Source organism: Salarias fasciatus, chromosome 4 (assembly GCF_902148845.1).
Source record: "Salarias fasciatus chromosome 4, fSalaFa1.1, whole genome shotgun sequence".
In the NCBI taxonomy this organism is placed as follows: domain Eukaryota; kingdom Metazoa; phylum Chordata; class Actinopteri; order Blenniiformes; family Blenniidae; genus Salarias; species Salarias fasciatus.
The window spans coordinates 10585979-10599889 of record NC_043748.1 but is presented as its reverse complement, the minus strand read 5'-3'; the positions used below and the strand labels follow the sequence as shown (position 1 = coordinate 10599889).

At 43.3% G+C, this 13911-nt stretch overlaps 1 protein-coding gene across 1 annotated transcript in view; it reads left to right on the top strand.

The window, feature by feature from the left end:
- The window catches only part of LOC115387279 (protein shisa-8-like), a 101241-nt gene that overhangs the window by 4724 nt on the left and 82606 nt on the right, over positions 1–13911 (top strand). The gene's annotated exons all lie outside the window — the stretch shown is intronic.

The following is a 13911-nucleotide window of genomic DNA, read 5'->3' as shown; positions in this document are numbered from 1 at the left end:
TCACAGAATAATGAAATCCATGCAAACAATACATTAATCAATATAAATGTCTTGGATGAAGCAGCCGGCAGTCGGGCGATGGTGTCACTGTACGTCAAGTAATCGCAGACAAGGTCAGAGCTGTTTTGGTTATGTGATAAAAAAAAAAACTAAATCCAATCAGCAATATTAACATCATAATGTACTTTATGACGCCTGCAGGGGCCATTCAGTTGCATAATGAGTACCTTTCCACGCTTTTTTTTCACTTGGCATAGCAGGAAAAGCACACGTCAAACACATTTCAATAGACATGGTCCAGATCCATCAAATACCCCTCTGAGCAATGACAGAGCGGCAGTGCGCACAATGCCGGCGCCCCGCAAGTCGCTCATCTAAATTGGGTGCAGTGAGTTTAATGTTATCACCTGTTCCTACAACACCCATCCAAAATGTCAGCGGAGAAAAATGTCTATATTTTGTGCACCGCTGCATTTTGAGATGAGGACTTGTTGCCTGTTACTGCACAAGGCTGAATGTAAAATGAGTTTTAAAGGCTGTGTAATGGGAAACAAAGTCAATACAAAAAAAAAAGAAAAGAAAAAGAAAAAGAAAAGAGGAACGGATTAGACCTGAAAATGCATTAGGCACAAGTGAAAACTTTACATAAATGTTTAAACACAAACAGCACTATCAGTCAAGTGGCTGTGTTTCTATAATTGACAAACAGTGGAAATTTGCTTCGAGGGTAAATGTTCTTGAGTTCACAGCGTGTCAAAGAATCGTGGCGCATTTTCAAAGCACCTTGGCATTCCCCCCGCAGCGTAGACTTAAACACATAGCATGGTGACAAAAGGGTATAGTCAATGCGCCTACAGCCCCTTCTCCCGGGGAACATTTTTCCTCCTGTGTGTGTCTGGAAAGGGCCGAAGACAGAGCGGCGACCGAGAGGAGCAAAACTGAGTTGGAGGAACACAAAGAAACAGAGAACGAGCATCAGGATGAAACGAGGCCACACTGGGGACTCGCTGATTTCACTGCCCAACTGCCAACCACAGCTGTTTGCGCCGGATCTGCCAGAGCGCGTGCACGTGAGGAGCGAGAGACAGGAAAGACTCAAACAGCGAGCTGACCGCCGCACCGATGTGATCGCAGCATTAACGACGGGGGGAGATGAAAGGGAGAAAGTTGTTGGAGTAAAACGGAGGATCCAGTCGGTGAAGAGAGAAGCTGATTCTGCTGATCTGAAATTTAGAGCCGCACATAAAACACAGTGCACGGTCACGCTTTGGCTTTGATCTTAATTAAAAAGATTTAGCCCAAGGTGCTGGACGGGGATTTGAGAGCGGATGGCAAAAGGTTTTCAAATAGGCATTTAGTCATACATGTGTAACGCAGCTGTCATAGAGACGTGCAGTTGAGGCGTGGGTTTTAATCGCACTGTGTGTAAATGTGAGTTGTGTTTCTACACTGACTCAACAAAAACACACACGCACGAGCAAACACACAAAGCAAACTGAGGGGAAGGTTGACCACGCAATCTTCTCCTGAAGAGACACGATTTGAGTCAACCCCAAAAGCACACGAAGAGGGCACGTCACCTGCCTGAACGCGGCACCACGACATCAGATACTGTGATATTTCAGTGTCCATTTCTAACACCCCTGTTGGTAAATAACATCCATACTTCCTCACTTGTTCCCGGTTCAGTAGATTAACTGTAAAACAGACAAATTCCAGACTCCTTTGTTTGATCCGTCCGTCCATCTTTACTGTATGAGAATGGTTCTAAAATGGAAGTTCTGTTATTTAAAAACAAAATTCCAAGTAATTCCACGAGTGAACCTAAACAGGCACAAAATTACACGGCATGGAGAAAAACTGTCAGCTCTCCGGTCCTCCGAACTGTTGATAGCCAGTCGCTACAACGACTGTTTGCAGTAGATAAACAATGTTTCCGCTTCCAGGCCCCAAAACGGTGTCAAAAAGCATGTCTGTGTCTAAACTGAACACTTTCCCCACCCCACAAACAGTTTAGAATATTTTGCTGAAATCTGAATGGAAATCAATATGACCATAACACTGCAAATGACACTGAAAAACCTCAATTATTTGGGGGCCACAAACCGACAATGTGTGCAGTCTGAATGTGAAAAGACAGTTTATGCCTCCGTCCAGAAAGTATGAACCCCGGTGAGACTGTTTATCACATTTTAAAATTCATTTCCAAGCTGCATACATTTGACAGAGAGACGGCACTGCGCGGCGGCGGGCGACACACGCATGTGAGTTCGCGCGCACGGCTGCGGGCTCGTGCCCCGTGCGCAAATAAATCCAGCCGCAAAGCCGTTAAGGTGGTAATGTGCTGAAACCTCGGGTCAGGCAATCACAACAGCCGGTGGCGCAGCGGTGTAAAAGGCGAAAACACACACGTGTGCACCTGTGCGTGCGCGCACACGCAAACCTCTCATTATGGCCGTCCCGCCCCCTCCCCCCGCCTCCGCCTCCGCCGCGCCGCCTCTCACCTCCCAGGCGGCTGCTGGTGTTTTTGTTTTGCTCTCAGTCTGTCTGCCTCTGCTGCGTCTGTTGTGTTGTGAGGAAAAGTGCTGCAAAGCAGAATTAAAAATGAATTATATCCTTTGATACATGATTCAGCAGTGGGAATTAATATGCCGAATCAAGTTTTTTTTTTTTTTTTTTTCAATTAACAACAACTCATTTAGTGAGATAACAGACCACAGCGTCATCTCGAAAGGTGTGGGAGGACGAAAGAAGAAACACACACTTAGGCTATTCCAGGCCTTAGAAAGTGATATAAACAAGTTAATATTACAGCTTGAAGCTACAGTATCTTGAAAAATATTCACACTCAACATATCAAATCTGACACAATCGACAGAAAGCCATGAAATAACTGTGATGCAGAGGTATGTACTGAAGCCAGCATAAAACCTATCCCTCTTTTTCTCAAAAGATATAAAGAATGCATTGACTTTTTGATCCGTTTTAGGTCTAAATAGAGAGAAATGTTGGTCACTGCTCCAGTCAAACCAAACTCTTTCCTCACAGGTTAAACCTTGGCACAAAAGGCTCTCAACATCTCTGAACGGACAGAAACCATAGCAGGCTTTGAAACATGGGAAACAAAACAACGTCTCCTATCACTGCAGGCAGCTGTTGGCGACTGAATGAAACCTGTTTGATGCTCACCTCACAGCGATCGAGCCTCATTTTACGACAATTTTGAGAATGTTTCTGAATGAAGCTGAAACCATCCTCAAAGGTTTAATCCTGACACTCTTCAGCCTGTGACTTCCAGTGGAAATGTTGCCTCTTCCCAGCGAAGACGAGCTGCAAAAGCCACTCAGTCAAGTTTCTGTCCTGAAGGTTTTTTTTACCAAACTCGGCTTAGGATTGATAAACATGACTGAACCACCTTATCTGATCCCATCAGTGGCCGTTATGATACGGCTCTGCTGTGTTGGCATCACCGCAGAAAAACAATTCAGGAATATTTCACTGCATAAAGCTCCATGTTGACAGTAATACTTGTCATAATAACACAGGTCTTTGTTAAATCCAGCATTCGCCTCCTAAACTCTGTGGAATATTTGTGTTTAGAGGTCTTAGATAACGAGCAGCGCGGCTGGCTGCTCAGTTCTTGTTTGGCGGCTCACTTCAAAAGTAAATTATTATACAAAATATTAATGGTGAGATGCACACACACGCACACACACAGGCACAAACACACACAGAGCATGACAGTACTCTCATTCTCTTGAGCAGCGCTCTGCCACTTATCATAAGTTATTCCACTAAACAGCCATGTGTTCAAGGGCACAGGCGATTGAATGACCCACTGGGGAGCCAAACAACCATTTTCTCCGGCCCTTCCTTTCCGTTACTGTATTGTATTTCATCAACAGCACTTTCTATTTCCTTTATTGTTCAGCCACGGTGGAGCTTTTCATCATCGCCTGCCACAGCTGTTTAGAGCCCAGAGATAAACATGCGTGCAGAGCTCTGCTGCTTCTCTAACGGTTATAGAAACCTCCGAATGAAAGGAGTATTCGTTTCTGACCAGTAGAGTTCAAAATAGCTTCTTTTTTTTTTCCTTATAAGTTTTTGGAGTTTGGTGCAGAGTTGGTTTTGTGTGTTCATTGTTTTCTGAGGTTTAATCCACAGGTTGTTAGAGAGTGGGAGGACGTATATCACAGAGCCTAAACCACACTGCATCGCTCCGACCTCCAAACCCCTGTATTACACATGCTTCGTCTGATGACAAGTGTTAATTTATAATTGGATATTGTTGATAATAACTGTTGAGATCCACAGAGGTAACTAAAATCCTGTTGCAACACTAATTAGCCTCAATGAAAAACAAAGCAATTCATAATTTATCCTTGAGTTATTTCCTTCCATCATGAGTTATGACCAAAAAACTAAATCTGCTGAGAAAATGAAATGAATCTCCCATTGGTCTCTACAGTCTTTCCCACACTGAACCAAACTGATCCTGCTCTGTCCAAACCTCTTGATTAACATTGTTTCAGTAAAAGACAAAGTTTTGGTTGAAACATTAAGCTCTTTCAGAAGAAACACACAGTTGCAGCACATTTTTAATGTGACTACTGGACTGGTGTCTAAAACTGTGGGTGGCTGTATCCTGATGAGAACACCCACAGCAGCATCTCCTTTGAGAATAGATGCGGCGTGACAAGCCACTGATCGAAGAAACAAGACTATATCAAAGGAAAGGTTATGAGAATGCTCTAAATGCAGATCTAACAATCAGTCACATCGAGTTTGTGCCTCACAAGAAACTCATCATTGATGTAAAACAAGTCCTCGGGCCTCAGAGCTAATATCACCTCTATTGTTAGAGCTGTTGTTATTCTCACTTCTCATTAAAGCAGCCAGACTCGGCTGCCTTGTTAAGCTGACTGTTTTCCCCTCATGCCTGCATCCATACGTCGTCTCCACTGCTTCATTTAAACTGAGGGCTGCGCTGTGCCGGAGCTGATCCCTGATGATTATAGGGGAAGAGAGGAGGGGGGGGGGGGGGGGGGGGGGGGGGGGGGGGGTTACACCCTGGACAGGTCGCCAGTCCTAGGACACACACACGTACAGGGAATTAGAGACGCCAACTTCAAATGAGTTTTTTTGGACTATGGAAGGAAATTGGAGTATATGTAGAATATACAGGAAGAACATGCAAAGTCTACACAGAAAGATACACAACCTGGATTCAATCATGCAACATTGTTCAAATAGCATAAATAAACCAAGACATGATGTTGATGTCTATTTTACGTTAATCAGAGCGCTCTTTGTCTGCCGGTTTGTTTACTCTGTTGTTTTTAGTATGTTTTTGTTCTTTCTGTGTGTTTCAGATGTTTGCTCTGTGGCCACCATGAGTACTGTAATGTCCAAATAATTATGTGAAAAACAATCCGTCGTTGGCATATTCTAGGTCAGTAGGGCTCCATCTGATTGGTCAGATATGTTGACAGGCAGGGTTTGAATGCACAGTGCATGGGGTCATAATCTGATACTGTGATGGCAAAGCTGCAACACAACATGCAGCCATAAAGGAAACCACGACATGTTAAAAAATGCTTAATTTCACAAGACGCTGTTGCTTATGCCTCTAACGTAGATAATATCAGGTAGTCCAGATTTTAAATTTCCTTGCTTCAGCACGCCATTAAACAGCTCTGACGGCTGGTTTCAATAACACATTTTTAACAGTGCAGCACATGTTGCTGTTTATTGACTGTAGCTTTTTTAAAAAAAAGTTAATATTTACATAACTCAATGCATCTTCCGGGACATTCGCGCACCTTGTATATCTGCATAAATTGGACCAACTTAACATACACAGGGGTGGCTGTATCAGCTGTGATTGTAACTCCACACCACACCTCAGTGCAGCACAGCTCAGAGAGACAGATTGCTGCAGAGCCCCGAAGTTCCTCTGCTCATCTGTTGCTGCAGTGGGTCCAGACCACATCAGCAGATCTTTCTCTGAATTTTAAACCTATGCGCTCTCATTTACCCCCATTTCATCCTCGACTTCTTCTTCTCCTCATTTTTAAATGCCGTGTTATTTCTCCTCCTTTCTTCTGTCTTTGCCTCGTCTTTTTTTTTTTTTTTTTCTTCTTTCATCCCCATACGTGCCTCTGGGGTTCTGTGTGTGAAACACTAAACATGCAAACAAAAATAATGGCAGATGGTCAGGTTTAGAAACAGAGTTGCATCAAATTTGTGTATCTAGTACTTCAGCTCCATCCCAGCGCGTGCCTTTAGCACAATAACGGAGCAATGTAGGAACAAATTACAACATTTTAACAAAACATCTAACAAAAACACGACATCTTCTTCAATTTATAAGACAATCCAAATTATTAAAACGCTCAGACATGTGTGGGAGATAAGCAGGATTTACAGCATGACCAGTGCTTTCATCTGCACAGGCATTTTTGTACTTTTCACTCGTGAGGTTGATCTTCATACTTATGAAATCTCTTTGATTTATTCACCCGCTGTTCAGCCACCTCAATCTAAAAATGATGCACGACTGCTTCACCTTTAGCTATTACTGCCATTGGAGGAGCTGCGCAGGTTAGTTTTTTCTTCTAAAAGCTGTGGAGTTGTAGTCAAACAATAACAGAATGCTGATGCATATAGAGAGTTTTCTCTTCTCCATGTTTGGGCTGCTTCCTCATGTGGGACGGCCGGATATATTTCTCCATGGTTTATTTGAATGTTAAGCGCCCGGATATAACTATGTTGTCATCGGAGCGATATAAATAAGACTGCTCTGAGCTGATAATCTTCACAGCCCACTGTGAAACCATTCAATCTCATTCCAGTCCTAAAAGCACAGTAAGAGCCTCTTCAACCTGTTCTACATATTTCCTTTCTTCGCAGCTTCTTAACATGAAAGGCGAAATTTCATCAGCCATCGTCTTGGAGTTGGCGGCTCCGCTCCGCTCTCCTCTCATCTCCTCTCTGCTGTGACTTTGATTTAGAGACGGGCCCGAGCAGTCAGAAGTCGTGCCTCCGCTCCATCTCCTTCTGCATCTCTACTTCTTCAGATCACGTTCACATTATCGTCGCCTCAAGTAAATAATTCCATATTTGCAGGATGTTTAATAAAATGTAATAATAGGGTGAAGCATTACTTTTGCGCTTGTGTTCAAAAGAACATAACAGAGTGAGATTGCTTCATAATGGGAGGTTTATTTTTGAGCAGGGCTGTGGGCTGATAGCGATCCGTGTCACTTTTGACTTGGTAATTTGGAGGATCTGTAGGAGGTCTGTGGGTGGCACCGTTTGTGAAAGTATGTGAATATGAATACTTTCCCCGTCTATATATTCCCTCCAACAGTTCTTCACCAACTCCTCAGGAGTGTGTGGACCGTGCCCGTCGCATCGTGCACTTTGTGCGCTCCTCCACCAGAGTGTGAATTTGTGTACGTCTATAAGGAGTTTGGGACCGTGCTGTCCGACATGGGCTCCATTTTCACTCCACTGATCCTAATAATGGCCCTTTTCCCTTTGTGGACTGACACTGGCTCCAAGTCGCCCTGACAGAAAATCAACTGCTTGCATGTAGCTGGCTGCTGAAGCGCACGGAGTCCCGAGCGTTATCGCTGTCTGTGCGCTCTGCCCACCTATCTATCCATCCATCCATCTATCAATCCATTCATCCAGCAGCAACGTCACTTTTAATTATCACCATGTCATCATCCGCAACGGCGTTGACAATACTCATTTCTTTTCAGACTGCCCTTCCACCTTCTGTTTCCTTCTCATCTTTTCACATGTGCTTGACTGAGAAGGACATGAACGCACATCACTACAAATTTAAGTGAGTTTTAATGCATAATGTCGATTAACTTTTGTAATTTCATTACAATTTCTACTGTCTGCTTCCAACATAACAAACAAAACTTCTTTCAATTTTAATGTAGCCTACCTCATGACTAATACAAGTTTTATACTGCATTTCTGAACATGCAAATATTGCACGAAAACAGCCGCCCCTCGTCTGTGGAGCTTGGCTGCAGTGTCGAGGCAGTTATGATTTATTTAGAGAAATCCAGTCGAGCCAAAGTGTTTATTTCCTTTAACAGAACGGCGTACAGGTGCAGCCAGATCATTTTTCAACTGTTGGCACGTGGAAATAGAGAGGGGTCTTGGAAAATGACTTGGCCTGAACTTGTATACAAGAGGAGACGAGGATTACGCAGCGCTGCTCACACCCTCAGCGAGAATTAAGTGAATTACATTTTCTCATGACTATAGATTTTTTTTTTTTTTTTTTCCCCTGTCAAAAAATTCAGGCCACGTCAAAAAATATTCCTGTCAAGAGTCCCGAAAGCCCACAGTTGATGACTGAGATGACTGAATACTACTAGTGTGTCAAGCGAGCAGTGGAGCAGATCTTAAACGCTGAAACAGACACAGTCTTGCTATCTCTTATTCTGTAGGGTTGGAAAAAAAAATCTCTTGAATAAAATAACTCAATTATTAATTTTACTCGACAAACTCTTTTCTTCAACAATAAAACTAAAGTTCAACCCTCCATATTTTAGATATTTCAGATTATAACAATGCAGCATGCCTTGTTATATTGCATAATGATTTTTATCAATTATTATTGGATAGAATATGAAAAGGAGAGCTGTTCTTATCATTTGTGTTGAATGTGATGCCCCCTCCATGCTGATATTAGCTTCCCACATATAATGAAAAACGATCAGAAGGAGCTAAGAGAAAATAATTGTCAATATCCGTCCAATGTGGGGTCACGAGGGGTTGGAACCAATCCTAGATAATTTTTTTTTTTTTTAGAATCTTTTGGGATTTTGTGAACCTTGTGAGTTCTTGATGGGGTCAACAGAGGCATCGGTGTCAAAGCTAACAGTTCAAGTTGTGGAGTGAGAGCTTCCCCCCCTCAGTAACTGATCTCCATAATGATCATCTCACGCTTTCTTCTATCACTGTTCTCATCACTATATCTGCCCATCATGACAGCATTGCCGCTAATGAAGAGTAACTGGGAAATGGAGCTCTAACTCACAACTTTCTGCATAATATCCTGATAACAAATTATTACTGATGACAGAAAACCGTTTTGCTGCTTCACCTTGTAAAGTCCCATGCTGTGCTGTGTGCGGATGCACCTCTCTTTCTCCCGGCTTTGTTTACTTTTGCGTTGTCTTCCTCACCTACTTTCAGTCTGTCGCGCCGCCTTGCTTTCCCTGCGATCACCTCTCAGCTCTTATCGCAGCACAACATCTCATCCGCGCCAACGCCTTCGCACACGGATTAAACAAGAGAAAGACGCCTATCTCCCGAGTGAATCATCAATCCCTCCTTCTCCCCCCATTCCAACGTCCATTCCTATATTTCCATTCTTCCCCATTCCCTCTGAAAAATAATTACCTCACCCCAAACCATCATGCAGTCTCAGAACCGAGCGGGAACAGAGATGAAACAAAAGCGCCGATGAGCGGAAACAGAAGGAGAAACAAGATGGCACAGCAAGGACTTGTTTTTTTTTTGTTTTTTTTTCTTACACTCAACTTTCGTTCCTTATCAACATTCTTGTTTGTGTTCTGTTTACTTTTCATACTTGTATGCTGCTTGTCTCCTTCCCCGCTGCTGGTCGCTCGTTGTCTCCATCTCATTCCCCCGCTCTCTCACACGATCCCGTTTCGGTTCCCAACTTTTTCGGGGGAGTTTGACATAAAAACTTTTATTGTGTATGAAGGCAGCACAAAGCAAATATACCCAACACACCAGTAAAGATGAATCTAATGATCAGTGAAATTAATTCATGAGCTTTAGCATGTTGGTTGGCACTGCTGGCTCACCAGAAGACCCCTGGTTTCAAACCCGACCAGCGGTTTGATAAAAGATGGGTGACGACGAGCAAGGTCCAGGACATCAATTCTTGTGTTACATTACCTGTTGAGTTTTTTATATGGAAAAATGTGTTCTGATTGGGAATGGTCATTGCTGTATATCATATTTTGAGATGTGTTGGAATAACTGAACCACATTTCCATGAAATTTCCATTTTTTTCCTTACTGTTCACAAGGAGTTTGTGTGAAAATATCTGTTTCAACAGCTTTTCAACACACAAACAGCTGCAAAAAACAGTTGGAAAAAAACAACAACACAAACTTGTTTTGGCAAGCCAGTCGATTGCCTGTATATGTTGAAACCAATCTCCCTTGTAGTTGCTTACCTTTTGGGCCCGAACGCTGGATGATCCATCTTCCTCTCCTCGCTGCTCGAAGACAGAAGGAGGCAAGCGAGTGCAGCAGGACGCCAGACTTCCCACTATCCGCCTCTTGTACTGCTTCACGCAATTATCCCGACATTAATCTCAGCTTCAAAAACAAAATATGCTGTAACTACAAGTAAGACATGAATGTAGCTGTGTAATACAAGCTCGCGAGGAAGGTAGAGGCTGCTGAAATCATACAAAGACCGATCTGAAATATTAAACATGAGACTGCAAACGGCACGAGAAAGACGAGCCCCGGTCTGCTTTTTAATCACCCTGTGAACTTATCTGGCTGCTTTTATCTTTTTGTGCAAAGGTACAGTGAATAAATATAGTCTAAACAGAAGTTTCATTTGTTGAATGATCATTCATTCAAATGGCGAAGGAACAAAATTGATACTCTTGTAGTTTAAATATATGGATGAGAAGCTGTAGCTCAGTGTATTTTCCTCGATGCTCTTCTAGGTTTTCAATTGCAGCTAATTTAGGGTTAAAACTCCACATGCTGCCTTATGATAAATGAGCCGGCTGCACCACTATACCATTTTGTTTTCTGCTCCTTTTAATTGCTCTTACCTTCCACTCACCACCAAACCCCGCTTACACACACTTGTACTCAATAAACACACGCACACACACTGTACTCAGCAAAGTGGCATCAACAACAACAACAACAACAAAGACAAGGGCTTGCTTCACATCTGCACAGCAGCAGTTAGGAAGCAGAAGCTTTCTGTTTGACAAAAAGAATCACTTAGTTCAAAACAGGCTGGAGGAGAACCGCACACGCTGTTTTCCGGGGACCGATGCCTTTTTTGCAATGTCGCAAGTATGTTTCTGATTAAAAGCTCACACTTTCCCCTGGCACAAGCACAACGATACCCCCGCAGTCTTGCTTAAGACATGAAGATGAAGTTGTTTTTGCCGGCACTTGCTTTTCGCCAAAAAGAAAAATATTGCCGTCCGCCATCTACCCCCGTCTCATCGCGTCTGCCTCGGCCCACTTCTGTCACACACACACACACACACTAAGTGTGTATCCCATGCGAGGCACTGGTTGAGTTTCTGTTGCATTTCCAAGCAGGACACAAGACTCTTCAACAACACACACAAAAAAGCTGTCTCAGCTTTACTTTTTCATGACTTCAAAGCTTTTCACAAAGTCTGAGAAATAAAATATCTAAACTATGTGGTTCTGTGCAGGGTTGTGTGTTTTTTTTTCTAACATGCAGGAATAATAAAGAGTGTCTGAGCTACAATAAAAATCAATCAGGATTCAGCCCTGCAGTCACAACACATGATGACACGGTCGTAGTACACAAGAGCTGCTGAGCGTCTGCTCTGTCAAACCATGTATTTAATTCAAAGTGCTACCTGAATCTCGCTTTGGAAGTTCTCCCATCGTCACTGGACACGAGCCCGGCTGTCTCCTACTCAGACTCTCGACTCTTTCTATTTTTGTTCCTGTGCTGGCCTTGACAGAATCAAGCTTTTGAAAATCAGTGACGCTGCATCGTCACCCGTATGAAGGATTTTATTTTTAATGAATTCAAAAAAAATTTCACATGCCCTTCAGAGCTTTTTGCATTAAAACTAGTCAAAACTGGCAATAGCCTCAGTGTGAATTGTAGTTGAGACATGCAATAGCACCCGTACGCACACTCATATTTGGCAGTGGAGACACAATCGATAAGTGTGTTCTAATTATACTGAAGCTGTATCAACGCTTCAATGTCAGCATGACGCAACAGCGAGGCTGGCCAAGGGAACCCTGGCACCGTGAATCACATGGGGTGCATGAGAGAGAGAGAGAGAGAGAGAGAGAGAGAAAGAGACAGAAAGTAAGAAAGAATGAAGGAAAGAACAAAATGTACACGGACAAGGGGGCAAAGCTCGACAGAGGAAAAGAGGTATTGATGTCTTGCCCTTGAGCTGGTGGCAAAACAACATAATACTGGGCAACTGTGAAATAACAGAGTCAATGAAAAATGACAGGGTAACCGAGCTTTCTCCTCTCCACATGACGGCCATGATGGTCAAATTATAACCCCCCCCCCCCCCACCCACCCATCAATACTGGGACCATCCGTCCTTCCTCTCTTCACTCGTCTGCTTCTCAATCCATCATCTCTGGTCCCCCTTTTCCTGTGCTTCTTCCCCATTTCCTCCTCCTGCCCCTCCTCTGTTATTGTCCTCATAAACTCTCCAGTCTGTCTGCCCCATCTGGTGTCTCCCCTTATGTTCCTTGTTAAAATGTCAACACTGAAGTGGTGCGATTTTCAACAGAAAACTGTAAAGATAGAGCGAGCCTCGCCGTCTGACACGCCAACCTGCTGTTTACAGTTAAATATACGGATGACCCTGGTGATTTCAAACACCGTATTTTAACACGTTATCCATGCTGGCTGTTCTGAGAGCTGAAAAACATTTCAATGCTGTTTATAGCTGCCGATCGCCGAAAACAGCAAGCTTTAAGGTCGAGAGAAGTTTAAATATATATATTTCATAATTATAATTTGAATCCTGATTGCTTTGCATCTGATGAACCAGATACATACTTACTTTACAGCATTTGAATCCATTTAAATTGTGGAACAATGTTATATAACTAACTCGTATTTCAGCGAGGTCGCTCCCGCTCGGCAATTGAATCTTGGCACTGGTTCACAACGCGCACACAGGTGTGGTATTTAAAGAAGATGCTTGATGTCAGCCATGGCCTGCCAGGTTTAGCGGAAGCTGATGTGAAACAAGCACTCAGTAATTGCTCGGGGAAAAAAAGTCACTTCAAGTGAGCTGCTTTTTCCTCGGGGAAGGTATAAAAAACATTACTAGTTCCCATAACCAATAAACCAGGCCTCATCTCCAAGTACTAAGCCGCACTGTATCCTTGCAGTCCTTCCCGAAGTGGAGCACGGTTACATAACGGAGGACGGGAGACAAGAGTGCGAGAGTTTTTTTGGGGGGAAAACACAAACAGGAAGCTTCAGAGGGAAAACAGAGAGCTCAAAGAGATCGATGGGAAGAAAATGTGAAAAAAGGGGGAGCTGGTTAGTCGCAGTGACAGTGACAGGTGAGCAGAACAACAAAATAAGATAAAAGAAGAAGAAGGAGAAGCAAACGCTGAATAGGAGGGATATCGCAGAGCAGACACCGAAAAAAAAAAGACATGCTCTAATTTTTAATGCTGCCTTTGCTGATTTTAGTTTGTTTTTGTCATGAATTAAATAAAGGCAATTCCGGCAGCGCTGAGTATCGAGACAGAAAAGATCCGTGAAAAAGTACATTTGTCTTTTAAGTAAGTGCTGTGGATCAGCAGCGTGATAATTCACAAAGCGAGGGCACAGCGATCCGTGACACTCGCCCATCATGTCCTCCTCCACTCCAAATGACAAACGAGGTCATTTCCAGTTATTACTCCACAAAGAGAAACACGATGTTTATTCTGATCAGATGCGTCGCAGGACGGAGGAACAAAACAGGAATGAAAGAGTGAGCGAGGAGGGGAGAATTATAACCTTGCCTCAAGGTTTCATCCAAACATCACGTTATGTGCTATTTCCCTTGCATAATAAGACAAACACGCCACGCGAGGTGATGCGCTGGGCCCACTGACGGTGGCACA